General features: G+C 43.0%; 1 long non-coding RNA gene across 1 annotated transcript in view; it reads right to left on the reverse strand.

Moving 5' to 3' along the window:
* LOC142160287 (uncharacterized) overlaps positions 1-14064 on the reverse strand; it is a 30536-nt gene extending 16472 nt beyond the window's left edge. The window contains exons 1-2 of the long non-coding RNA XR_012693135.1: positions 13982-14064; positions 5988-6139 (exon numbers count right to left, since the gene is read on the reverse strand). This is a non-coding gene — a long non-coding RNA (uncharacterized LOC142160287). The remainder of the gene's footprint in view (positions 1-5987; positions 6140-13981) is intronic.
* Between the last annotated feature and the right edge of the window lie 1211 nt (positions 14065-15275).

Raw genomic sequence — 15275 nt, forward strand, 5'->3', positions numbered from 1 at the left:
CCTGTTAGAGGAGAGTACCCAACACGCCACCGGAATGTGTCATTATGGCCGCTGATTGGACTGCTTTCCGCCATAGCTAGAAAGGGGACCTTTTCTATTATTTCACTTAATAAGAGTTGCCTTAACACTATAAAATAAAGACACAAAACACTTGTTTGGTGAATGAAAAGTCACAGCATTTTCTTGAAAATTAAATTTTAACCAAAATGGTGGCCAATAAATAGCAAGATCAATCAGCCTTCAGCCATATCCATAAACCATAAACTTCTTGAACAAAATGTAGGGATACTTCTAGGCAGTGGACCCCAACTCTCCCCAATTTGACTCATTAGCTGGGGCCCACCTGCCCAAGCGGTGTCCCCTAAATATCCAGACGGCAGTATAACTAATTCAACATCCCTGTTAGAGGAGAGTACCCAACACGCCACCGGAATGTGTCATTATGGCCGCTGATTGGACTGCTTTCCGCCATAGCTAGATTCCCTCACCCCAGGAACCTAAGCCCGCCACCAAAATGACATCTCAATGCCCAACAAAAGAGCAATATATATTTGCTCGACAAAATATGCAACACCAGTTTCTGCCAAATGCACTCCATCTGCCCGATAGAATTGAGTGAATTTGGCCTTAATTGAGTGAATTTGGTAACTAAACACTGCACCCCTAGGCCTACAATTAATTTCCTTTCTGCCCTTTTCACTTTAGGATTGGTCTTGTCTATGCTGGTCAGGTAATCCACCCATCTCCACTTTATTCTGGGAATAATGTCTGACCAAATGAACCAAACACAGGGCCATCTGAATTTAATAACTTCAAAGTCTGATTTAATATGGGCAAACAGATCCAGGTCAATCAGCTTGCCCAAATCGTTCCTGACCCAAATGAATAACAAGTTCATGGACACCCAAACTTAGCCTCACCATCAAAAAGGATACTTAACAATGAAAACCAGCGAAGCCCCCTAAAACCCAGCCAGCGAACAGATCTAGCTTGATTGAAAATGCTTGAGTCTTGAGCAGAACCATTTTTACTGGCCCAAAAAATAAATGAACGTCCCACAAGCCAAACAGTCTTGACGTTCTGCCATGTACCTAAAAACAGAGACAAAGAAGACATGAAACAAACACCAAAGCGTACACATAAAATTAACAATCCTTGCCGCACATGCACTGTATGGTATGGAGGTAAAACCAAAAATCTCAGGAGGCCACCAGCCAATCAGGCCCCCTATTAGAGCAAAAATCAAGAAATCACTCCATGCTTCCTTTGAACAAGACAAGCGATGCATATCATAGGTCAACATCGCTAGGAACATACCAAAAGTAACTATAGCTCTGCGACTGTGTCCTCGCCAGTTCTAAATGAATGAGACCCGTAATCTGCAACGTTCAAACCAAGGTTAACTGAAAAAAATTGAATATCGCATTACATTGAAATTGTGTTTAAAGGAGAGCCATCTCGATGCCTAAGCCAATTACTGCAAGGTGCTGGCTCCATACTCTGATACAACAAAGACAACCTTACCAGGCATTTATTGGAGTTTGTACTTCTTTACAAAGTAATCCAATATCCTTTACAGAGCGGGTCCGTCTTAGACCGATCTTACAAGCTATGTAATCCTCCCTAAACACCACATTTTTATACAGCAAACCAGAACAAGCTGACAAATTGCCAGAAACCTCCAATTCACTGATCCTAAAACACCCAAAGAATGTCATAGACAAAGCTAAGAAGAAAAGAGAAGTCTCAAAACTATCGGACATAACAACCAACAAACGGCTAAGCAGTCCTTTGTCAATAGGTCTCCTCCTATCATCCTGAACTGGGGAAAGCCTAGCTCAGCCTTTAAACGCCTTGCACACTAAAATACATTTAGTAACATAGCAAAGACCCTTCAACTGCAAGAAAAAAGAAATACTCACAAGGGCTGCTACCATTAAAGCGTTAGACTTACCCAAAGTAAAACAAAAAGCAAAAATACACTGCAAAAATACACTGCTCATCCATCTCACCTCTAACTTCATTTGACGAACAGAAAAGCTCCCAAGATGACCAGGACTCCCTAATGACTTCCTATATCTCTTCAAGGTAGAATGGGCTACTGCATACCCCACTAGGTCTTCTATATCGGCATGATAATCTGTCAAAGAGAATCGGGACAAGGGAGCCCAACAACATTAGCATCTGGCGCAATGTAACGAAACCTACCCCAAACAAATCTCAATAAATCATCGGCAATAATATTATCAGACCCTGGAACAAGTCTTGCCTTGAAAACAATATTAAAACAAACATTTATATACTAAATGTCTATGCAGCCTTAAAGCAGGGGGAGAAGTCGCCTTCTGGTTATTAATGGCGTGCACCACATCCAAATTATCACACCAAAAAATTATATTCCTATCTCATAAGCAATCACTCCAGAAATCTACTGCAACAAATATATTGTGAACAATTCCAACAGCAAAAGTTTCTTTGTGAATCCCTTCTGATGTCATGAAGGAGGCCACGGAGTGGCATCCTATTCATCGTACAGATAGGCCCCGAACCCAGCAGCATCAGTAAACTGCTAGATTTCCTCACTATTGGCATGAGGAGGGCTACTCGAACAAACCCCATTGTATGCTGCACAAAAACACTCCACATAGCTAAATCCTCCATGATTTCCTCAGAGAGCCTAATGAAATTATACCTTTTGACTGCACCTGGTGTAGCTCTCTCCAATTTACAACAGAAAACCCTACCCATTGGAATAACTCTACACGTAAAATTAAGTGGACCAAGAAGGGACTGGATCTGTTTAAACTTAACTTTATGTACCCTCAAAAACAAATCTAACATACCACTCAGTTTCACTACTTTATCCTCGGGGTAACCTACAGCAATTTGCCTGAGTATCAATTTCAATACCCAAGTAAAACAGTTGCATCATTGGACCCTTTGCCTTTTTTTGATGCAACCAGACCACCCATAACCCAGAACAATGACTGAGCTGAAAACAATATATCTTTGCACACCTGAGAACTGGCCGGTCCAAAAAACAACTAAATAATGGGCAACCCCAGAATGTGCAACAATACACAGATGAAGAAAAGAGCTAAAACATTCAAAAAAGGAACAAGACACTGCACATGCCAAAGGCAGACATTTGTCAACATAATACCCACTTGGCAAATGCAAACTCATATATTTAAAGGAAGAAGGATGCAAAGGGCAAAGCCTAAAAACAGACTCAATCTCAAGCTTCGCCAGCAATGCGCCAGACCCACACTGTTGCACAAGCAGTGAAGAGTCTTCAAATGATTGATAAACCACTCTACATACATCATCTGCAATTGCATCATTCACAGACATCCCAGGAGGGTGTGACAAGTGCTGTATCAATCTGAACTTTCCTTGTTCTTATTTGGTGACAATGCCTACTGGTGATACATCCAGACCTTGTAAAGGGGGGGGGGGAGGACAGGTGCCACACATTCTGGCAAAAGTCACCTTTTTATTTGCTGTTTCCTGAAATGCTAGTGGCCTTTTCATGGCAGATTTCAAATTTCTTGGTGTGCCTACCTCAACTTACCCATTCACTAGCAGCTTATATCCGAGAAGAGAACCACCCCATAAAAATTGTGCTGCTCTTCTGGAATACCAACCCAACCATCAGCCCAACTGCCACATTAATACCCTGAATTTGACCAGAGCCTGTGCTAAAAGCTCTAAACTGGTTATGGAAAGCATCAGGGCTTAAAGTAGGATTAGGCGAAAAAGGAGAATTAGACATATTAAGGGTCACAAGCAGTAAGAGGTCCAGAACCAGGAGGATACCCCAATAGCTGGCCTGGGTAATTAAAAAGAAAGGAAGAAGCAGCCGGGTTAGATGGGAACCAGCCAGGACCTAAATCCTGTATAGGAAAAGTGTGCTGCGCAAGTACAGAATAAGAGGGGCGCAGGACGCCTGGACAGCGGGCCAGGGAAATACACTGAACGCTTTTTGTGCAAAAGTCGCCAAGGAGGATGAAAAAAGTGGTACTAAACTGCTGCGCCGCAGGGCCTTTCGTAGCTGGTGCAATAGGGTTGTGGGAAAAATTGGGCATAAATGTATGTACTGCAGAATTCTCCACACTGTCCCATCACCCCTAGACCATAGCTTGACTGCCATTTCAGGTCCTAATGCCTTTCTCCATCACCCCTTTTAGGATGCAAGCTCTCCTGGGTGAGGTCCTCTCTACTTAATGTCTCATGTCTGTCCACTGTCCATCTACCGCATATACCCCTTGTCATGTCTAGTGATGATTTTTTTTGGTATGTCATTCAAATTGTTCTGTGAATTGCATCCATGCATTTGTTATTTTGCTCAATTGTGCCCATATATCTGTTTTTGTAAGTAATATATGTAGGCTTATGTTAGGCACTTCTGTAGTGCCATATAAATAACTTATTTTGTTAATCCCCGAAGAATGAATGTGTTGCCTAATGTTGAACAATATGCAGAACCAAACAATGGCACTGATCAAAGGAAAATGTATCTAGTAGGGGAAATTTCTTTAATATGACATTTACTCAAAACCAGGAGCACATTTTGCCCAGAACATAACATAACTTTTGAGTAACAGGAATTGTATCTTCTAAACAAGAGATTGTGTTCATTATGTAATATAGCATATAAAAATACTTATTTGTAAAGTGTTGTACATCATCTTAAACTTCCCACTAATTGTCACAGCTGCATATATGAGATATTCCCAGTTTGAGGATTTGCTTATTGGATGTTTTTTTTCCTCCATGGACTATGCCAGTATTCTTAGTATTAACCAAATATGCAGTACCCATTGACTTATTCAACATGCTGGACAGAATTTTTCATTCCTTTTTTTCTGTCTGTAATAACTGCACAGAATCCATTCCCCTTTATAATGTAGTAGATGCACAACAAAAGTATTTTACTACCAAACTACTACGACCACAAAGCCGTTTAATGTGATTTTCAAGATCTGAGACCCCAGTTCTATGCACATTTATCTGCAGTACAAACAGTCTAAGGGCTAGATTTACTAACAGGCGGGTTACTCAAACCGCCGATTTTTGGCTAGTTTGCCGGCGGTTTAGCCATCGCCGGATTTACTAAAGGCAAAACCGCCGTCCAAACGGCCAAAAATTACTTTTTTCAAAACCACCACCTTAAAAATCGCCATCCCGATTTTAACAATGATGAACATACAAACAGCTGGCTTTACTATGGAGGGGTTTGGCAAACCGTCGGAAAAGTGCCATTCAAATGACCAAAATAAAAGAGCTGCTTGTGAGCGGCGAGATTGCTCAAACAGCATGCTGTCGGAGCTCCGGCAGCTGTCAAAATAGTAAAGAACAGATAAAAGTATAAAAAAAAAAAGTGTGGGGTCCCCCCTCTATTCAGTCTTAACCCTAGTGCTGCCAGCCTACTGCTGGTTCCGTGAAAATCATGGGAAAATTTTGCATGGGGTCCCCCCTATTTTCACTTTACCAGCACTAGGCAAACCAGCCGGGGTTGGAGGCACTATAGCAAGGGGGGCAATCGGCAGGGGTCCCCCTGCCATAATGACTAACCAACCCCAGGCTGTTAAGCGCTGGGCTGGATTCCCTAGGGAGTGGAGTCCACCGAAAAAAACAAGCGCCCTCCCCCCCCCCCTCCCCCCAGGGACACCCAGCCCAGTGCTGATAGCACTAGAGCTCTTCCTGCACCCTTGGGCAGTAGGTGTAGGGTAATAAACGGCAAATTGAGTGTAAAAAAAACAAACAGATGCCATTTTGTTTTGTGGAACTACAAGTGCCAGCCAGCCAGGTTGCCCTAAATAGTTTGGGCATGTTGCTATTTGTATAACTACAAGCACCAGCATACCCACGACAGCCAGGGCATGTTGGCACTTGGAGAACCACAAGTGCCAACATGCCCTGACACCCACGGCTGGGTGCGACATATGTCTTGTTTGTGTGTCCATGAACTGGGATTGCAATACCTGGAATTTTGCAATTGATTGGGCCATTTCTCGCCCTGTATCCAGTGGAGGAGGTGCAGTTTGCTGCTCTTCTGTGTGTTCCGCAGGCCCAGTTGTTTGATCCTGGAGGTTAGAGACAGGGGCATCAACAACTTGGACTCCCGCTGACCTGGCTGATATGAAAAAACCAAGGTAAGTATATAGGATTTAACATGTTTCTATATTGCATTCTGGACACTGGACGGAAAAGCATAATCTTTTACAACTACAGAATGTTTACCAATGTCTGCCTTCCTGATTAGTTGTCCTATGCGCAGGGCCGCCGAGAGGGGGGGGAGCGGGTACAGTTTACCCGGGCCCGGCCATGCCAGGGGGCCCGGGCCGGGCCCTCGCTGCTAATTAATTTTTTTTCAAAAAATTTTTCTGTCTTGCGCTATTTTTTTTTTACTTTTTATATTTTTTTTTCCCACGGGGGGGGGGGGATCTTGGGTTTCTTGGGAGCTGGGAGGAAGAATAAAAAAAAAAAAAAAAAAAAATACTCACATGATCGCGCGGCGCCGTGTCCCTCCTCTTCTCCATTCACACTGACTGCCGGGCCTGACGTCATCAAGTCACGCCTGTCAGTCAGTGAGGAGCGCCGCAGCCAGCAGGAAGAAAGAAGACAGAAGAGCAGAAAAGAAAAGAAAGAAGTTGACAAAAGGTAAGTAAAGAAACGGAGAGCCAAGGGGAGGAAAACAGAGAGGGACAGTACTATAAAGAAAGGGGACAGAGAAACAGAGGAGGAAAAAAAGGAGAGAGCCACAGGGGAATAAAAAAAAAAGTGGGAGAGAGGAACAGAGGAGGAAAAAAAGGAGAGAGCCACAGGGGAATAAAAAAAATTGGGGAGAGAGGAACAGAGGAGGGAAAAAAAATTGGGGAGAGAGGAACAGAGGAGGGAAAAAAAATTGGGGAGAGAGGAACAGAGGAGGGAAAAAAAGGAGAGAGCCACAGGGGTATAAAAAAAAAAGTGGGAGAGAGGAACAGAGGAGGAAAAAAAGGAGAGAGCCACAGAGGAATAAAATAAAGTGGGAGAGAGGAACAGAGGAGGAAAAAAAGTGGGAGAGAGGCACAAAGTAAAAAAGAAGGGGGGGAAGCAGCATGGAGGTCGCAGTGTGAGCATAAGGGGGTACAGTGTAGTTGTGATGAAGGGGCACAGTATTGTGTGTGTAATGGCACAGGGGGCTTGTTGCAATGTAGTGTGTGTGAGGTAGGTGGCAGCTAATTAATGGGCGCTATTTTGTTTGTAGGGTGATGGTGAGGCAATTTAATAGTAGGGACTATTAATTTAAGATGGGGTGGTTTGGGGGCTATTGAATGTTGGGGTGAGTTTAGGGAGAATGAGGTCTATTTATTAAATGTAGAGATGGTCACTGACCCCCGTGTTTTGGTTTTGGATTCGGTTTTGGATCTGGATTACCGTCGTGTTTTGGTTTTGGTTTTGGTTTTGCAAAACCGCCATTGCGTGTTTTGGTTTTGGTTTTGGTTTTGTTTGGTTTTGTTTTGCTATTTTTTGGGAAAATCCATGTTTTTGGGCCTAAATTAACCCAATTTAGTGCTCCAACTGTTTTAGAGACAAGTAATCTAATTGTTGAGGTAATAAATCATCCAAAAAAACAGTTTAATTCTTCGTTGGTAGGCCTATTCTACACACAAAACAGATTGTCTTCCTCTCCATCTATGCATATTGGCAATGCAGCCATCGTCTTTGAATGTATATTACACCCTACACTTATAGTTAAATATGTAAAGAAATGGAAAAAGCCAGTTTGGTTTCTGTCTCTCAAGGCCCCCCTCCACTTGTATAAAATACCAAAATATTCAGCCATTATAGACTGTACAATATTAATTGACATGGAGAAAGCCAGTTTGGTTTCTGTCTCTCTAGGCCCCCCTCCACTTGTATAAAATACTAAAAAATTCAGCCATTATAGACTGTACAATATTAATTGACATGGAGAAAGACAGTTTGGGGTCACTCTGTCTCTCTAGGCCCCCCTCCACTTGTATAAAATACCAAAAAATTCAGCCATTATAGACTGTACAATATTAATTGACATGGAGAAAGCCAGTTTGGTTTCTGTCTCTCTAGGCCCCCCTCCACTTGTATAAAATACTAAAAAATTCAGCCATTATAGACTGTACAATATTAATTGACATGGAGAAAGACAGTTTGGGGTCACTCTGTCTCTCTAGGCCCCCCTCCACTTGTATAAAATACCAAAAAATTCAGCCATTATAGACTGTACAATATTAATTGACATGGAGAAAGCCAGTTTGGTTTCTGTCTCTCTAGGCCCCCCTCCACTTGTATAAAATACTAAAAAATTCAGCCATTATAGACTGTACAATATTATGAAAAATGGACAAAGCCAGTTTAGGGTCACTCTGTCTATGACACCCTACCCTTAAGGATAAATTGCCCTAACAGCAGCCTTTCAAGATGGTATGTGATATGGAAATGCCACAAGTCCCTTTCCTCTTTGGGGGTAGATTGCACCCTACACTTACATAGAAAGTTTTAAAAAGATGTTATCGGCATCATCTTCAGCTTCATCCTCACCCTCATCAGTGTGTACGTCATCATCACAGACTATCAATTCATCGCCGCTTGAATCCGCCATTAGAGAACAGTCAGTGCTTGGATGTCTTGGATGGTGAAGGCCTTCCTCGTGGAAGATGTAGTTCATTTTTATAAACATCATTTTCTCCACATTTTTGGGAAGTAACCTTCTACGGCGATCACTGACTAAGTTCCCTGCTGTGCTGAACACTCGTTCAGAGTACACACTGGAGGGTGGGCAGCTTAGGTATTGCAAAGCAAGTTTGTACATGGGTTTCCAAATGGCCTGCTTTTCTTCCCAGTAAGGAAAGGGACTGTCTGACATTTCCATATCAACTACCTCTTGAAAGTAATCCTCCACCATCCTTTGCATGTTTATACTCATATTGGATGGAGTTATGGGCAAAGTGACACATTTTTTTGAAAAATCCTTCAAACCAGCCCAGATGTTAAATTGTTCTCGTCTGCCCCCTGTGTCTTCCCTGCTTCTTTTTTGGAAATTTAATTTTTTACGAGCAACAGCTTGAGAAAGTGAAGGAGGACACGTCGTCAAGCCGAGGCCCAGTTCAGCGGCCAACTTGCTGAGCAATAGCTCCTTGCAAAAGTTCACATCTCGCTCATTTACAAGTAAAGACTCAATGTAGGTTTTAAACCTTGGATCAAGCACAGTGGCCAAAACGTACTGATCCGAGTTCAAGATCTTAATAACTCGAGGATCATTGTGAAGCGAATTAAGTACTTGATCGACAAGGCCAACATACTTTGCTGAATTGCTTGCTTTCAGCTCCTCCTTCATTTTCTCAAGCTGCTTTTCCAATAGTCTAATTAAAGGAATGACTTGGCTCAAACTAGCAGAGTCTGCACTGACCTCACATGTCACAACTTCAAATGGTTTCAGCACCTTGCACAGCACTGAAAGGATTCCCCACTGTGCAAGAGTGAAATACATCCCCCCTCCTTTCCCAATGTCATGACTTGTGCAATATGCTTGGATGGCTTTGCGCTGTTCCTCCATCCTCTGAAGCATGTACAGGGTGGAATTCCACCGAGTTACCACCTCTTGCTTAAGTTGGTGGCAGGGCAAGTTAAACTGCTCTTGGAGCTGCTGTAATCTCCTACATGCTGTGGCTGAATGCCTGAAATGGCCTGAAATTTTACGGGCCACCGAAAGCATCTCCTGCACCTCACGGTTATTTCGTAGGAAGCTCTGCACCACCAAGTTGATGGTGTGAGCAAAACAGGGAATATGTTGGAAATCACCCAGCTGTAATGCTCGCACTATATTGTTGGCGTTATCTGAAATGACATACCCTGGGGAGAGTCCGAGTGGTATAAGCCATGCATCAATCACATCTCTCAGTTTGCGTAACAAATTGTCAGCCGTATGCCTGTTAGTGAAGCCGGTGATACAAAGAGTGGCCTGCCTGTGACAAATGTTACGTAGTGGTGTACATGCTGCTGCTGTTCCTGCTGGTGAAGGTGAATGACCAACCCAGTGGGCTGTCACAGTCATATAGTCTTTGGTTTGGCCACTTCCACTTGTCCACATATCTGTGGTTAAGTGAACAGTGGGCAGAATGGCATTTTTCAGCGCAATCTCTACATTTTTACACACTTTTTGGTATAGTTGTGGAATAGCTTTACGGGAGAAATGGTGTCGCGATGGAATTCTGTAACGCGGACACAAAACCTCAATTAACTGTGAAAAACCAGCTGCGTTTATTGTGGAGATTGGACGCAGATCTAACACTAACATTGCAGCCATGGCGTCTGTGATTCGCTTGGCGACTGGGTGACTGCTGTCATATTTGCTTCCCCTCGCAAATGATTGTTTCACAGTTAATTGCTGAAATGTAGGACTGCTCATTTTATTCACCTGCCTCTGGGATGACGATTCACCCCCAGCAGCAGCAACAGCAGCAGCAGGACTAACGCTTTCTTCAGAGGAATCAATAATAGTGCCGGAGTCATCCAGCCTTAAGTGGGATGCCGGGCTAACTCCGAGCGCTACTGAGGATATTGATGAGGATGGTGTGGTGGGTGTATTTTGTAGCCGTCGGTATGTCGGTGAGCGGAGGGTCTTAGCTGATGAGGGAGTGCTTGTATTCTTTTGGGAAGAACTTTCAGCTTTTCCCAACACTTTGCCATGAACTCTCGTTAAATGGCGTAACATAGACGAGGTTCCAAGATGGTTAAGGTCCCTCCCTCGACTGACTGTGGCTTCACATACACTACAAATGGCTATACAATTGTTGTCTGGATTTGGGTAGAAATAATTCCACACATAAGAAGTGGATTTTTTTGTTTTATGCCCAGGCATGACAATGGCCTTTTTCTTGTCACGTGCCAGAACTGCTGCCACTGGTGCAGGACTTACACAAACAACCTCATCCTCATCAACATCCTCATTAGCGCCCTCGTCGCCTACACAAATCTCCCCCTCATCCTCTTCTAATTCCAAAGTGGCATCCTCAATTTGGGTATCACCGGCTACACTCGGGCTATTAAGGCACACATCAGCAGAATGCTCACGATTAGACATCCCACTGTTGGATGGACTCTCCACAGGGATTGTTGTCATTTGTGAATCAGAGCAAATATTCTCCTGTAATGCCTCACTGGTATCTTGCAGCTCAGCTTTGACGCGTAACAGTAGTTGTGCACCAATTGTAGCCTGGGTAACTTTTTGGGATCTGCCACTAATAGCCAAAGGTGAAGGCCTCATTCTCTCTTTGCCACTGCGTGTGTAGAATGGCATGCTTGCAATTTTTTTTTTATCGTCACTTAACTTTTGCTCAGTTACACTTCTTTTTCGCTTCAATACAGTAAATTTTTTTTTGGTTTTTGTTTTTTGCACTAATTTGAAAACACTCTGTTGTTTGACATCGCCTTGGCCAGATGACGTACTGGGAACACTAACATCAGGACTGGTGACAGAACCTGGTTGCTCATTTAGATCATATGTGGACTGCTTTGAATCCATTCTGAGCGCAAACCACTGGGGAGTGCTAAAAATTATTGAGTAGATACTGCTGACAGATATGACTTTTGACAGCCAGAAATATTAATGCACAATTAGGGAGGACACCCCAAAAACACTGAGGAGTGCTAAAAATTATTGAGTAGATACTGCTGACAGATATGACTTTTGACAGCCAGAAATATTAATGCACAATTAGGGAGGACACCCCAAAAACACTGAGGAGTGCTAAAAATTATTGAGTAGATACTGCTGACAGATATGACTTTTGACAGCCAGAAATATTAATGCACAATTAGGGAGGACACCCCAAAAACACTGAGGAGTGCTAAAAATTATTGAGTAGATACTGCTGACAGATATGACTTTTGACAGCCAGAAATATTAATGCACAATTAGGGAGGACACCCCAAAAACACTGAGGAGTGCTAAAAATTATTGAGTAGATACTGCTGACAGATATGACTTTTGACAGCCAGAAATATTAATGCACAATTAGGGAGGACACCCCAAAAACACTGAGGAGTGCTAAAAATTATTGAGTAGATACTGCTGACAGATATGACTTTTGACAGCCAGAAATATTAATGCACAATTAGGGAGGACACCCCAAAAACACTGAGGAGTGCTAAAAATTATTGAGTAGATACTGCTGACAGATATGACTTTTGACAGCCAGAAATATTAATGCACAATTAGGGAGGACACCCCAAAAACACTGAGGAGTGCTAAAAATTATTGAGTAGATACTGCTGACAGATATGACTTTTGACAGCCAGAAATATTAATGCACAATTAGGGAGGACACCCCAAAAACACTGAGGAGTGCTAAAAATTATTGAGTAGATACTGCTGACAGATATGACTTTTGACAGCCAGAAATATTAATGCACAATTAGGGAGGACACCCCAAAAACACTGAGGAGTGCTAAAAATTATTGAGTAGATACTGCTGACAGATATGACTTTTGACAGCCAGAAATATTAATGCACAATTAGGGAGGACACCCCAAAAACACTGAGGTGTGCTACAAATTATTTAGTAGATACTGCTGACAGATATGACTTTTGACAGCCAGAAATATTAATGCACAATTATGGGGGACACCCCAAAAGCGCTGGGGAGTGCCAAATATGAAGAAAAAATAATAACCTCTATCCTCCTCTCTGCACTAGCGATTTTGGTTAGAGCAATTGCAAGAACAATATGGTATTCTCTGTCCCTGCTCTAATTAGCCTATGACTACACCCTGCTCTCTCCCTCTGTCAAATGGCGATGGATTGCTGTGGAGGCGTGTATTTATAAAGTTGAAGTATCGCGAGAACCGAGTCCCGAGATCCGACGACGTCACAATGACGTTCGGCCTCGATTTGGATTCGGAATGGGCGGGAGAGTACCGAGCTGCTCAGCTCGGTACTCGGATACCCAAAGTTCGGGTGGGTTCGGTTCTCGGAGAACCGGACCCGCCCATCTCTAATTAAATGTGACTATGAATTATTTAATGGCAGTGATGGTTGCGGGAATTAGATATTCCTGGGGCTGTTTGCAGGAAGGGAAATAGGTTTATTTATTAAATGTGAATAGTATTATTTTAATGTTGGGGCTGGAGGAAGGCCTAATTATTAATCGTGGGTGCTATTGATTTAACGCTGGGGCTGGCTGTAATTTTCTAAATGTAGCCATTTTTTTTTCAAAATAGGTCCTTCAACATTTCTGGATCCGGACAAGCCACAACTAAAGAAAGCAGCAGCAACAGGTGGAGAAAGTGAGAAGAACAGGTAGGAGAGAGCAGCACAGTGTGTGAAATGTTGTGATTCTAGTAGGGACAATACCAATTTTTGGTGAATGTTGTGTCCAATGTAAGGTGTAGGCCAAGACTGAACTGTTTGTGTACACACTGCATTGTTTGTATACTACCCTGTGGTGGTAGATGTCCTGAAAGTCAGGAGTGCTTGAACATATGTGACGCTCCGGCGAATTGAGAGCCTAGTGGTTTTTATGTTAGCCACGCCCCAATGGCACATTTGCCACGCCCCCAAATGCATGACCACACCTCCCAAAAACTTTCACTATGAGGGGGGCCCCATGAATTTGTTGTACCCGGGCCCTGAATTCTTCTTGGCAGCCCTGCCTATGCGACATGCTTAAGGATGCTATTCTTTTATTTTGAAAATACAATCTCATTTGGACTATGTGTTTGGGTGAGGGGATAGAAAAGCTAAGTAATTGTATACACAAATATGATGGTGCTGACAGCAAAATGTTAAAAGACAGTGCTTGTGGGTAAGCTATTACTATTTTAGTTCTCCCTCTGTGTAGTACATGAAGTTTTATTTGCAAACAACAAATAAAGAAAACCATATAACATTTAGACCAACATTTGCTAAGGAAAAACTCAAACACCATTGTTCCACCCCCAAACAGACTACACGCACCTGCTTGTTCTTCACAGGCAGAATCCCTGACAGAAGGTGGAGGAGTAGACCTTGGACTCGTAGTGGAGTCTCTTACAGGCGAATCTGGATGTGTTAGAAAAAGCACACACAGTATTCGCAGTGACAATCATTTAAAATGTATACAGTATATTTTGATAATGTACTTTTAAAATACAAATCCAATCTTAGAAAAACTCATGTGTACTTGCAAAACAGTTATAGTAAAAATGGCAAACAACTCACCAGCTGGTTGTCCAAATGAAGGTGTATCCGTGTCCTGCACATTGACCCCCTCGACAATTTCCCGGGGCAGTATGTGCCGCAGCTCCCCCTCATATGTGGTATATTCCACACGAAGTGCTGGTCCACCACCTGTTCCCCTAGCTGCCTTCCTTTCCTCAGCCATTTTTTTCTTCAGTCTCCGCTTTATATCAGAAAAGCGTTTGCGGCAGTGAGCCACTGACCGCTTTAATGGTCCCACCGCATTCACGGCCTCACATATTTGGGACCACAATTGATGACACCGCCTGAGCGGAGTACGGGCTGCCAGGTTCCCTAAAATGGTCTTGTAACAGGGAACAATATTGTGCACTAACACACAATTCTCGTTGTGAGAAAATCTCACATTCCTCCCTGACTTCGTCTTCCTGCCCTGTCCTGTCTCCTCTAACCCTTCCTCACCTTCCTCTGTCACCTCCAGCTCCATCTCCCTCTCCTCACCCTCTGCCCCCCTCCTATCTCTGGCCATAATGTCCAGTAAGACACAAAATACAAGTAACAGTGAAGTACTGACAAACACAAAGGACAAACTAGACTAACTACTGAAACACTCACAACATACTCACACGCAAGTAACAGAGACAAAGGACTAGACCAGGGGTAGGCAACCTGCGGGTCTCCAGGTGTTGTGAAACTACAAGTCCCAGCATGCTTTGCCAGTAGATAACCAGCAGATAGGTGGCAAGGCATTCTGGGATTTGTAGTTTCACAACACCTGGAGAGCCGCAGGTTGCCTACCCCTAGACTAGACAATTACCAAAGAAACAAGACAGAATTTAAATCAGAAAATAAAGGCACAAGACTGTAAAAGAACACAGGACTACTCACATTCCAATCAGATATCGCAGCACAACAACCCTCAAAAGCAACTCTCACAATCCTAACTCCTCCAAGCTCCTATCTCTTTTCTCCTCAAAACCCTATCAAAGAAAAAGTGTCAGGTCAGTGCTTTATATAGGGCTTGTGATGTCAAATCTCCTGACATAGAAAGTACCCAATTGTAAAAGGCCATGAT

Source organism: Mixophyes fleayi, chromosome 6 (assembly GCF_038048845.1).
Source record: "Mixophyes fleayi isolate aMixFle1 chromosome 6, aMixFle1.hap1, whole genome shotgun sequence".
Classification (NCBI taxonomy): Eukaryota; Metazoa; Chordata; class Amphibia; order Anura; family Limnodynastidae; genus Mixophyes; species Mixophyes fleayi.